The sequence below is a fragment of the Macaca nemestrina genome, chromosome 17 (assembly GCF_043159975.1).
Source record: "Macaca nemestrina isolate mMacNem1 chromosome 17, mMacNem.hap1, whole genome shotgun sequence".
Taxonomy (NCBI): Eukaryota; Metazoa; Chordata; class Mammalia; order Primates; family Cercopithecidae; genus Macaca; species Macaca nemestrina.
This window is the reverse complement of record NC_092141.1, coordinates 41,408,024-41,421,352: the sequence shown is the minus strand read 5'-3', so window position 1 is coordinate 41,421,352 and position 13,329 is coordinate 41,408,024. Positions and strand designations below refer to the sequence as shown.

Genomic DNA, 13,329 nt, shown 5'->3' with positions numbered 1-13,329 from the left:
TAAAAACATTTTATAGATCAGATAAATTAAGCTGTCAACTTGTATCAAAGTTAAAAGTTCTTAGTTCTTTGTATGTTAAAGAACAGTAGATTCTTAAATCATATATAACTTCTATTCTTTACATTTACTTTTCCTTTAAAAATAAAGCATGCCTTTTTCTCACATCAATAAAATTGGTGAAATTCACCGTTTTAATGCAGCTGCTTTTACTCATAACATCTAATTTTTTCTTAGCTTTGTCTTCTCATTTATGTGTGTTCACAGATGGCAAGTTAATTTTAACAAAAGCAAATAGATAATTAGAAAATAATGCGGACTACACCAGACTTAATCTCTGACTTGTGGAATAATAACTATAAGAAGATTGGGAGCTATAATCATGTTAAAGCTTTTAAAATAAATACTTAGTAATATATAACTAATGATATTCTATTATATACCATTACTTTGAAAACCCTGAATACTACTTACTTTGGTAAGAAATTATGGAAAACGCCGCTCTCCCCACCCCGCCCCCCGCCGCTCTTTTTTTTGAGATAGAGTCTTGCTCTGTCGCCCAGGCTCCAATGCAGTGGCGCAATCTCAGGTCACTGCAAGCTCCACCTCCCAGGTTCAAGTGATTCTCTTGCCTCAGCCTTCCGAGCAGCTGGGACTACAGGTGCCCGCCACCATGCCTGGCTAATTTTTGTATTTTTGATATAGACAGGGTTTCACCATGTTGGCCAGGCTGGTCTCAAACTCCTCACCTCAAGTGATCTGCCTGCATTGGCCTCCCAAAGTGCTGGAATCATAGGCATGAGCATCCACGCCTGGCGGAAAATAGCCATCTTGATGCAGGGTTTGAAATGAGGATTTGTTTTTAGTTTTTAGTTACTGAAATTTATTCTTCTTCTTTTAATATTTAGTCTTACATACATGATTGATTACCATCTATTAAGTGTATATTGTGGAGAGCATTTGACCATGGCTAGCAGGTTGGAGCAGTTGCCCCAGACACCATCTGAAAGAGATAAATATAGAGACTGAGTTGATGGAAGAGTAGTACTTTGTTCATTATTTCTTCTAAGAAACGTTTATGGAAAGGCTACTGTGTTTCAGGCATTTCGTTTGATCTTATAGATGTTAGATGCAGAGTTATGTGTAGAGCAACAGAAGATAGTCCAGAAGACAGTGCTGTGATGGAGGAAAATAGGATCAAGACCCATTAGCAGGCAGCATCAGTAGATCCTGCTCAGCTCCACGTCACTGACTGTATGGTTGAAGCTAATACTTACGTGACACTGCGTCAAGCACAGTTTAGGCACTGAGCTACAATCCTACTGAGGTGGGTACTCTAATTTTCTCTATTTTTCTTTTGGGGAAATTGAGAGAGAAGTTTAACTTATTCAAGTTCACATAGCTATTAAGTGGTAAGTAGGGCCAGAATTTGAACCCAAGTAGGTTTTACATTTTTCAAGCATTGCCCTCAGGCAGTGTGCTGAATGGCGTATGTACATTCATTTAATGAATCCTTGTAACTCCACACGAAATCCCCCATTTCAGCCTGGGCAACATGCTGAAACCCTGTTTCTACAAAAAATACGAAAGAAAAAAGGAAAAACTTAGCCGGGTGTGGTGGTGCATGCCTGTAGTTCCAGCAGTGGAGTCGAGGGAGCTGAGGTGGGAGAGTTACCTGAGCCCAGGGAGGTTGAGGCTGCAGTGAGCCATGATTGTGCCACTGCACTCCAGTCTGGGCAGCAGAGCAAGACCCTGTCTCAAAGAAAAGAAAAAGAAGAGGAAAAAAGAAAATGTATCGCTTCTTGGCCTTTTGGCAAAGACCTAGTGTATACATGACACTGCAGAATCCCAGTGAGATGATTACCGAGAATTACAGAGCTGAGCTGAGCTGAGGACCCAGGTGTGTTGGACTCCAAGGTTGGTTTCCCCTGCATTGCCTCACCTAGAAAAGTTAGGAGATGGTAAAAGATGCCTTGCTCTTATGTGTAATGACAACAGCATCCCTGGTTACCTGATCAGGCCATTCAAATTCCAGGCACTGAAAGCAGCAGATCACTGAGAACTTACCTAAATATTTAAGAATTATATGTAAACCTAAGTACAAACACCCCAGTATTTTAAGTATGTAGAAAAGTAATCTAATTCTCTGGGGCACAAATTGAGTTATTAAATGCAGTACAGTGGTTTTACAGCACACAATTCTAGTTATTTGTATTGCATCAATGATTAATTACATTGTTTACTTTATTTATTTAGATTTGAGCATATGTTACTTTGTAAGTGATCCTAAGCCATCATTCTAAAAACAAATTAGTAGAAGCCCTGTGTTCACATTCCTCTTTAAACAGATATTTTAATTGGATTACTAAGTATCTCATTATCTGAAAGCACTTAATGCTCCATCAGCTTGGGGTTTCCTAAGCAATGTTCACAAATTAGAGAGAACAAAAGTGAAATAAATTCCATCTGTGAGGACTTACCTGCGTGCTATTAGTAATGGGTACTTTTCATAGGTTTCTTGCAGTAAAAACTCAGCGTGATCTAACACAGCAAAAAATAACAAAAAGCTATTTATTTCTTCTCCAAGTGAATATCATGTGCTTCAAAAAATGTTATTCTCTTTCTCAGCAGAATTTTGAAAGCCTTTTCTGATTAGATTAGCACTCTATTAAATTGCTGCTTAGTATTGTGTTGGCTTCTACTTTCTTAAGTTTGACAATATTCTATTGATCACAAGTCAGTAATGTGTTTATGAAAACTTAATCTATCCCTGCTTTTTGCACTCATGTCAGTATTTTTTTTTTTTTTTTTTTTTTTTGAGACAGAGTCTTGCACTGTCACCCAGGCTGGAGTGCAGTGGCGCAGTCTCAGCTCACTGCAACCTCTGCCTTCTGGGTTCAAGCGATTCTCCTGCCTCAGCCTCCTGAGTAGCTGGGACTACAGGTGCATGCCACCACACTCGGCTATTTTAAGTAGAGACGGGGTTTCACTGTTAAACAGGATGGTCTCCATCTCCTGACCTTGTGGTCTGCCCGCCTCGATCTCCCAAAGTGCTAGGATTACAGGCATGAGCCACTGCACATGTCAGTATTTTTTGAAAACCCTTTTTGTATAGAAAAATCAGAAAATGAGTATTAGGAAAAATTTAAAAACCCAATTTTTCCATTTAGTGATAACCATTCTTAATATTGTGTGTTTATGTGCCCAGATATTTTTCTATTTACATAGGTTAGATAAATGCCTATATGATTTTAAAAAATAAAAATGGGTTCATACCACAAAGCAGTAAAACACTGTATCCTTCATTTACTACTGCGTTTTTAACATCTTATGTCAATAGATAATGTCTCTGCTGCATTCATTTTTGTCAGCTTCATGTTCTGCTGTATTTCAGAGTCTTCTGTCTACCCTGCTTGCAGTCATCCCACTTTAATCTAGGGACAGTAGCTCCTGGGGGTACTATGCTGTTACACATTTTTAGTATTTTCTTATATCCAATGATAATTGTGTGATAAATGCTATTTAAAGCATCCCGGCTGTTCTGAAGGTAGTGAGTTATCTGAGTTGATTGTTCAGTCACTTGCAGATCAAATTCCTTGTTCTACTCTTTACCCCCTTCTCACTGCTGCACTTGACTATTCGAAAAGGAGCATCCCACATATTTTCATCAGATGGAGAATTTTGCTCTAATGCTGAATATCTTGATTTAAATGTTATCACTTTCTCTGTTTACCTCAGTTATCCAGAGCACAAAGAGAATAAAGTAAAATTTATTTAATGGAACTAAAATATATATTGTAATAAATTAACTTTATTTATAAGAAGACTGTTGGCCGTACTAGGCCGGGCGCGGTGGCTCAAGCCTGTAATTCCAGCACTTTGGGAGGCTGAGACGGGCGGATCACGAGGTCAGGAGATCGAGACCATCCTGGCTAACACGGTGAAACCCCGTCTCTACTGAAAAATACAAAAAACTAGCCAGGCGAGGTGGTGGGCACCTGTAGTCCCAGCTACTTGGGGGGCTGAGGCAGGAGAATGGCGTAAACCCAGGAGGCGGAGCTTGCAGTGAGCTGAGATCTGGCCACTGCACGCCAGCCCGGGCGACAGAGTGAGACTCCGTCTCAAAAAAAAAAAAAAAGGAAGACTGTCTCATACCTTTTCTGGGAGCTCTTTTTCCCCCTAGCTTTAGGCAGGACTCTAGGGCTAAGCTTCAGTTACCTGGAAAATTTGATGTGAATTAAAATAAATTATTCTTAGAAGAGATGTCTGTTTATTTGATTAGCGGTGAGTGGGTTGGAGAGACCGTTTTATGATAGGTCTCATGCTAGGCACTTCTCATTGCTGCTTCACAAAAATCCCAAAAGACCTGTGGTCTAGTCTCTGTAGTATGTCTCTCATTTCCTTATTAGTTTAAAAAACATGAAGCCGGGCTTGGTGGCTCACACCTGTAATCCCAGCACTGTGGGAGGCCGAGGTGGGCAGATACTTGAGGCCAGGACTTCGAGCCTGGCCGACATGGCGAAACCCCGTCTCTACTAAAATACAGAAAAATTAGCTGCACTTGATGTCACACTTCTGTAGTCCCAGCTACTTGGGAGGCTGAGGCGTGAGAATTGCTTGAACCCAGGAGGTGGAGGTTGCGGTGAGCCGAGATTGTGCCACTGCGCTCCAGCCTGGGTGACAGAGCAAGACTCTGTCTTCAAAAACAAAAACAGAAAAGAAGAGAACAGCATGAGACTCAAGTTCCCACCCCTAGAAAGTAATTGAGCTGGGGTACAACCTCAGGTCTGGCTGCAAAGCCAGAGGTATGTGTATAAATTCAAAGTGCATAAAATAACTTTTAGCCACATGATTTTATCCATCCCCTTGAAAATGACTGTGTCTGATGTTCTGATAAACATCTGTCCCAAAAGGTGGGGAAGTTAAGGAAAGCACCCTGAGAAGACCTTACTAAAAAATGCCCTTAACCTAAGTATCTAGTTCCCCTATTCTAATACTTTCTCAGCTCCTCCCTATTAGATGACTCTTTTTTTGCTACTATTTCAAGATTTCATCTTAAAAGCAAATGTTTTGTAGTTTATTTTGGCACACACCATAGCATATTTTCTTTCTAGCATTTCCATTTTTGTTCCTAACTTATTTTCTCCTGTCTGTGTGGAATTGAGGCGGTGTAGCTCAGTGATGAAGTCCTGAGCATTGGAGTCAGACCCGAGGTCTGCCTTCTGACTGTCGCTTACTAATAGTGTGGCTTTAAGCAGGTTTACCCGACTTGTATGTGTGTGCCTCAGTTTCCATAGCAGGAATATAGTAGTCCGGCACCAACAGAACTGATAGAACAGAATACAACACCATAGAGTGGCTCTGAAGTTTAAATGAGAAAAATGCACATCTAGTACCACTTTGCCTCTTAGCATGAAGCAGGCATTCAAAATAGGTTAGCTTTTCTACCCCTTTTACCTCTTTAAATAATATGAAATAATTGATTTTGCCCACTGGCTTACATAGCATTTTCCCTCCCTCCCTCTGCATGTAGTAGCTTAGAGAGAACATTTAGAACCTGGCATACCTGCCCAGAGCCTGCTCATTCTCTGCTTGACTCATTCACTTACACACCTGTTTCCTGTCTTCTTTCTGATAGCATGGGAGAAAACAAACAGAATCCAATTTACTTACACAGAACAATGACCTCTTACCCAGCACCTTTCTGGAAAATAACGCCCGCCTTTAGTATCCCTGGCTTCCACGTCAGTTTCTTTCACTCATCCTTAACTTGAAGTGTTTTTCAGTGTGCTTTCAGCCTCTCCCATGCTCAGGGTTTTGGTGTTTGCCCAGTATTTAGCGGTTTGTGATCATGTGCTTTTGCCATTGGTGTGGTTTTGACTTGGTAAGAGTTATTTCTTAATGCTTTGTAATGTTATCCCTATTTCTTTAGTGAAAACCTTAGTTTATAAGTCATGATAAGCATCATATTTTACTTGTAAATCAGATTTCTGAAAATATTTTTCTGCTTCAGTGAGAGCTGGATTTTTTTTCAAGGTTGCTTTTTCCTCATTGCTTTGGCATAGAAGACAATTCCTTGTGTACATAGTCACTGACCATCTGTTTTGCGGGCTGTAGATTCTAGAGTTTGCCTTTAAACTTAATGATGTCTTTTTTTCTACTCTTTCCTTTTTGGGGGGTGTTCTTGTCAGTTGAATAGATTGGAGGTTTTAAAAATATAGAAATAAATACAGACTTGTTTTTTACAAAATGTTTATTAATTTTTTATTGTAGTAAAATATATGTAACATAAAATTTACCATTTTAGCCATTTTTAAGTGTACAGTTCAGTATTTCTGTAGTATTAAGTACTTTCACATTGTTGTTCAGCTGTCACCACTACCCATTTCCAGAACTTTGTCATCATCTCAAACTTAAACTCTGTACCTATTGGTCAATAACCCCCATTCCTCCCTCTTCACAACACTGGCAACCAACATTATACTTTCTGCCTCTATGAATTTTTTCATTCCAGGTTACTTCATATAAATGGAATCATACAATATTTGTCCTTTTATGACTGACTTAGTTCACTTATTATACTGTTCTCAAGGTTTATCCATGTTATAGCATGTGTCAGAATATCTTTCCTTGTTTATCCTGAATAATATTCCATTGTGTGTTCATACCACATTTTGTTTCTCTGTTCATCCATTGATGGACATCTGGGGTGTTTCCACTTTTTGGCTATTATGAATAATGCTGCCATGAACTTTAGCGTGCAAATAAATTTCAGGCCTCTGCTTTCAATTCTTTTGGGTGCATACCCAGGAATGGAATGCTAGATCATATGGTAAATCTATTTTTAATATTTTGAGGAACTACCATACTGTCTTTCACATTTGGTGGCAGCATTTTTCCTAATATACATTCCCATGTTTTACATTTTACATTCCCATGTTTCCTAATATGCTCATATAGCATTTTTAAAAAGTTAAAAAAAATATATGTTTTCAACTATGATTGTATCAGAATTTAGCTGGAAATTATGAAACAGCATGATAAATGCATTACCAAATGTTGCACTTCTTAAATATTTTCTCAAGATATTTTTATGTCCATTAAATTAGTTTACTATTAGTACTAGCTTGTCTTCTATTCAAATAGAAATTTTCTCCTATCACAAGAGTGTGGAAGATCCAGTGTCCACGGTCTTCTGTATCAGGGCAGGATTTTTGGTGTGTGGTGTCACCTATATAAATTACATTGTGTTCAGTTTTATTAAATGTCAAGTTTTGTTAGATTTCAGATTTTAGTAACATAGAAATTACTGAAGGGATGCACAGTTTTCTGCAGATAAATTTTCAGGCCATGATTTACTCATTTGCAACTAAATATTTAAACTCCTATTCTTTTTAAGGTAGTAAGCTGGCTACTGTAAGAAAAGCATCTCTATGTATTTTTTCCACATAGGCCTTAAAAGCATTCATTCATTCATATCAACAAACTTTTGTTGACGTCCTGTATGCCAGGCTCTGCCAAATGGGTGGGAATGGAGATGTTGATTGCAGATAGGTGAACAGGCAAGTCTTTATTAGACTTGTATGGTTAAGTTATGTGAAGGTGGAAGTACAGAATGCTTTGAGAGTAAATGGGATGGGGCAAGCTAACCAATAGTTGGAGAGGAAGGGAGAATGTATCATCAAGATCTCTAAAATACCTCAAAATTCTTCAGGAAATGTATTCTCCCTAGAATAGTTAACCCCCAGAATAAAGTAGTAATACACTTTTTTTTTTTTTAAGACGTAGTTTCACTCTATCACCCAGGCTGGAATGCAGTGGCAACGTCATAGCTCACTGCAAGCTCAAACTCCTGGGCTGAGGCAATTCTCCTGCCTCAGCCTCCCAGTAACTGGGACTATAAGTGTGTGCCACAGCACCTGGCTAATTTTTATCTTATTTTTTAAATTTTTGGTAGAGATGAGATCTTGCTATATTGCCTGGGCTGGTCTTGAACTCCTGGGCTCAAGCAGTCTTCGTGCCTGGGTCTTCCAAAGTGCTGGGATTAGAGGCATGAGCTACCACACCTGGCTATGGTAAACATTTTTATAGCATTTTAATATCATATATCACTTGTGAAATGAGTATACTGTTAAGGAAGCAGCATTCGACTTCTGTCATGCCCAGCAATTAAAACTATCAGTAGTTTTAAAACCCTATGCATATGAGTATGTGACCTTGCTTAAAGAAAAATTGGGCCGGGTGCAGTGGTACACACCTGTAATCCCAGCAGTTTGGGAGGCCAAGGCGGATGGATCGCCTGAGCCCAAGAATTTGAGATCAGCCTGGGCAACATGGTGAAACCCTGCCTTTACAAAAAATACAAAGATTAACCAGGCGTGGTGGCACACGCCTGTAGTCCCAGCTATTCAGGAGGCTGAGGTGGGAGAATCACTTGAGCCTGAGAGGTTAAGGCTGCAGTGAGCTGTCATCATGCCCCCTGTACTCCAGCCTAGACAATGGAGCAAAACACTGTGTCAAAAAAATAAATAAAATAAAAGGAAAAGAAAAGAAAAATCATCCTGAAATAAGAAATACCCTGTGTTTATAAAGTAATGTATTATGGAAACTTTTGTTGCGATAGTACGTAATTTCAGTTTGAAAATGTTCTACACCCAAACAAGCTCAACGACTATTTCTAATATCACATTTTCAAAAGGCCACAGCTGAGATAACAAAAATATGCTGCTATTCTTTAATATTTTCATTACTTTTAATTTGGCTTACTTTTTTATCCTTATTTTTTAATTACTAAAGAAAAACATGCAAGTAACAGTCAAACAATCAGAAGTAAATGAAGTAAAACATGAAATTTCCTCCCTTTCCTCTCCTCCACCAATTCTATTCCACAAAAGTAAACACTGCAGTTTAGTGTGTCTCCTTCCAGAACATGCAAGCATTTGGACAACCAACTACTGTAAGAGGAGGGAGGAAGGAAGAGCAGGAGAAGGCAAGGGAGAGAAATTGTGCATACACATACATACATCCAAATTAAAAAATAAAGAAAGTATGCCATAATAATGTTCTGTATATGGTTTGTTTTCCATTTACTAGAAATGGAAAGTTAGACCAGAGTACCAGCTCCAAAGAAAGAGGTCCTGGGTCAATTCTGAGCCATCACTTAGCAGCCAGGGGACCTCAGACAGTAATGCAGTCTTCTTCAATCCTAATTTTGTCATCTGTCAAATAGGGGTAATTATTTGCTCCTTAACAAGGTTGTGAGGATTAAATGAGATACTATGTGTAAAGTACTTGGGGGAAGTGGCCGGCACAGAACCCCAAGCTCTGGACAAACAGTAAGCTGTTAGTTTTACGGGTACTGTAACTAGGATACCTGACCCATTATGCTATGCTTTGCTGTGTGAAAGGACAAATATTTCTTTATTGTTCTTTACTTTGCAAAAATTGAACTTTAAAGCCAACTTTTCAAGTTCCAAAATGAAAGTTTATTAGTCTATTGAGTGCAGTTGCTTTGAATTTGTAAGTTCAATTTTGGGAGAATTAGTACCAACTTTCAGGGTTGTTTCGTTCCAAATGAATCTCCTGTGTTCAGCGTATAATTTGATTCTACTTTGTGATCATTCTGAGAGTCTTGCTTTTAATGGTTTTATATGACAATTTATTGACATGACAGACATGTTTGGTCTCAGTTCTGTCTTTATGTAATTTTTCTGCCTTTAGTACTTTTTTTTAAAATTTTTGAAACAGAGTCTTGCTCTGTCACCCAGGCTGGAATGCAGTGGTCCGATCTCGGCTCACTGCACGCTCCACCTCCCGGGTTCACGCCATTCTTCTGCCTCACCTCCCAAGCAGCTGGGACTACAGGTGCCTGCCACCATGCCTGGCTAATTTTTTGTATTTTTAGTAGAGACTAAAATACACTGTGTTAGCCAGGATGGTCTCGATCCCCTGACCTCGTGATCCGCCCTCCTCAGCCTCCCAAAGTGCTGGGATTACAGGCATGAGCCACCATTCCCGGCCTAGTACTTCTTAAATAGTTTCTGCATGATGTTCACTGTTTGTGTTGCCTTGCTTTGTGTTTTCCTTTTGATAATGTGAACACCTAACATTAGGTTTTTTTCCTAGTAGTTACTTTTACAACTATAACTTTACATTCCCTCTCTCCATTTGATCACTCAATTTTTAATTACTTATATTACTATTATTGGTTTTCCTAGGTATATTTCGCCAAATCGGGGATATATATGACCAACCTATGGGCTTTCCAACAACCTGTGGCTTGATTTGCAAAGTTTAACTCAGTTTTAAGTACTATGCATGTTGTCTAGATTGAAATTCAGACTTAGCCACTTGCTAGTTGTGTAACCTTAAGCAAGTTACCCAAAGTTCACTATACCTCAGTTTCCTTCTCGTAAAATATTATGTATATGTAATGAATGCTGCAGAGGTTAGTAGTTGGGCTGATCTTCTAGCTGCATAGTGTCGTCGGTGCCCTGACCCTGGGTGACCACTCACTTAGCTATCCTTGGCTTATGACTTTTGTGCTCATGCTTGTCTTGTGGTCATATGATAGTTACTCCACCTCCAACCTCTCATCAGCATTCTAGACAGGAAGAAAGAACAGGAGGAAAGGGGTGCCTATACTGAGGAAGCAAAACTTTACTAGAAACCCTCAACTTACATCTCATTGACCAGAACTAAGTCACATGATCACCCCTTCCTGAATGTGGGAAATAAAACAAGAATATTTACCATGATAATTTTACCAGATCAAGTAAAAGTCATGGTTAAAACCACTAATTTTAAAATGCTGCCTGTGGTTGGCAGAATTATGCCTCACCATCACCCCTTTCAAAGGATGTCCATAGCCTAATCCCTGCATTCATATTTTGTCTCTTTCTTTCACTTTTTGAACAAAAATCCTATACTTATAAGTAAAGGGAGTTTTTCCCTGAGAAAACTTTTCCCCCCAATCCCTAGTATGGACGAGTTTGAATTTGGTAGTTTGAATTTGGATCTGTCCTTGGAAATTTGGTTCAAATACAGGACTAGATCTCCCTGGATCCATAGAGAAGCACCAGTCAAAGATGTGTGTGTGTGTGTGTGTGTGTGTGTGTGTGTGTGTGTGTGTGTGTGTATCTTCAGCTGACAAAGGTTGGCAGTTGTAGGGCACTTGGCCATCTCTTATTTCTTTACCACAAGGATTACTTCATCCCTATTTGTAATTCCTAAAAGTAAGTTATATTTTATGTACATATGTGTTTATTCATTTTTTAATTTTAGTTTGTTGGTATAAGAATATTCCCACAAGTTAAACAATGAAAGTGATGATTATACTAGACATATTAATGACTAATTATGCCTACCCACCACCTACATCATTTTCCCCCCAGCTTAATGGAGGTTTTATTGACAAACAAAAATTATATATGCTTGCAGCCAGTCATAAAAAAGAATGAGATCATGTCCCTTGCAGGGACATGGATGGAGCTGGAGGCCATTATCCATAGCAGACTAACACAAGAACAGAAAACCAAATACTACATGTTCTTACTTACAAGTGGGAGCTAAATGATGAGAACACATGGACACATAGAGGGGAATGCTAGACACTGGAGCCTATCAGAGGGTGGAAGATGAGAGGAGGGAGAGGATCAGGAAAAATAACTAATGGGTACAAAGCTTAATACCTGGGTGATGAAGTAATCTGTACAACATACCTCCAACACACAAATTTACCTGTATAACAAACCTGCACATGTACCCCTCAACTTAAAATAAAAGTTAAAAAAAAAAGTAGGAAGAATGAACAGAAAGAATATACATATACTTAAAGTATATAATATGATGTTTTGATATATGTATACATTGTGAAATTATTACCACAGTCAAGCTAATTAATGTAGTCATCACCTTATATAGTTACTCTTTTGTGTGTATATGGTGAGAATATTCTTCTATAACTGAAAATTTCTACCCTTTGACCAGTATCTCTCCATGTCCCCCATCCCTTGACCATATATGACCTCATACGGTCATAATCGTATGAGGTTATCACCTCATAACAACCATTCTTTCTTTTTCCATGAGTTCAACTTTTTAGATTCCATATTGTAAGTGAAATCATGTAGTATTTGTCTTTCTGTGTCTGGCTTATTTCACTTAGCATAATATCCTCCAGGTTCATTCATCATTCGTGTCACAAATGGCAGGATTTGTTTTTTAAAACTGAATAGTATTCTATTTTATGTGTATGTGTTTATATCACATTTTCTTTATCCATCCATTTATCAACAGACACTTTGATTCTTTCTGTGTCTTGAGACTAATGTGAATATGCTGCAGTGAACGTGGGAGTGAAGATCTCTCTTCAAGGTAGTGATTTTCTTTCCTTTGAACATATACCCAGAAGTGGGATTGCTGGGTCATATGGTAGCTCTATTTTTAATTTTTTGAGGAACCTACATACTGTTTTCCATAATGGCTGTACCAGTTTGTATTCCTACCAACAGTGTGCATGAGTTCCCATTTCTGTGCATCCTTGTTCTCACTTTTTTAAAGAGAAACTACCCTTCTATGGCCTTACTGAACAGTGATCATGTTTTGAACCACTTGATTCCTGTCTCCCTTTTCTCCCCCTGCCACATCTGGAATAGGACGTAATCCAAGGATGACCAACCTGTGGGCTTACCAGCAACCTGTGGCTTGATTTGCAAAGTTTTACTCAGTCAGTTTTAAGCACTAAGCATGTTGTCTAGATTGAAATTCAGACTTAGCCACTTGCTAGTTGTGTAACCTTAAGCAAGTTACCCAAAGTTCACTATGCCTCCGTTTCCTTCTCTATAAAATATTAGATCCTTATAATGTAGTTTTGAGAATTAAAAATAGTTAAGTCTTTAGAACAGTATCTGGCTCATACTCAAAGCTTCATAAATGGTAGCCATTATTATTATTCTGCTAGGAATTTGGAATTAAGAAACTGAATAAGTAAAAGAGTTACTAGGAGAAACTAAAGGTAGAGCGTCATGAGATAAAACAGTGGTTTTTATTCCTTTTTGGGGTCATTGCCTTCGTGAAGCATCTGATGAAAGTATGGGACATTCCCTTCAGAAAAGTTCATAAGTATACATAAACAATAAAATCAAGGTTGAAAGCACCTGATGCAGAGAATGATGGGGGGAGGCCACAGCAAGTCAAAGCCATGTCAGCTGTGAGAAGGAGCAGAAAAAGCCACCAAAGCAGAAGGAACTGTTGAGTAAACGGAGGGGAATGGACTGAATCAAAAGGCAGAAACAGAAGCTGGGAGATAGCCCTTCAGTTCCGGTCCAGTGA

The 13,329-nt window shown here is 38.8% G+C and overlaps 1 protein-coding gene across 6 annotated transcripts in view; it reads left to right on the top strand.

Moving 5' to 3' along the window:
* Nucleotides 1–13,329, top strand: part of LOC105485184 (myosin ID) — a 378,692-nt gene that overhangs the window by 44,906 nt on the left and 320,457 nt on the right. The window contains exon 1 of one of the 6 annotated variants that reach the window (XM_011747396.3): nucleotides 12,295–12,372. The exons of the other annotated variants lie outside the window; for them this stretch is intronic. The gene's annotated coding sequence lies outside the window, so the exon portion shown is untranslated. Of the gene's footprint in view, nucleotides 1–12,294; nucleotides 12,373–13,329 lie in introns of those variants that run through there. 6 annotated transcript variants of the gene reach the window in all.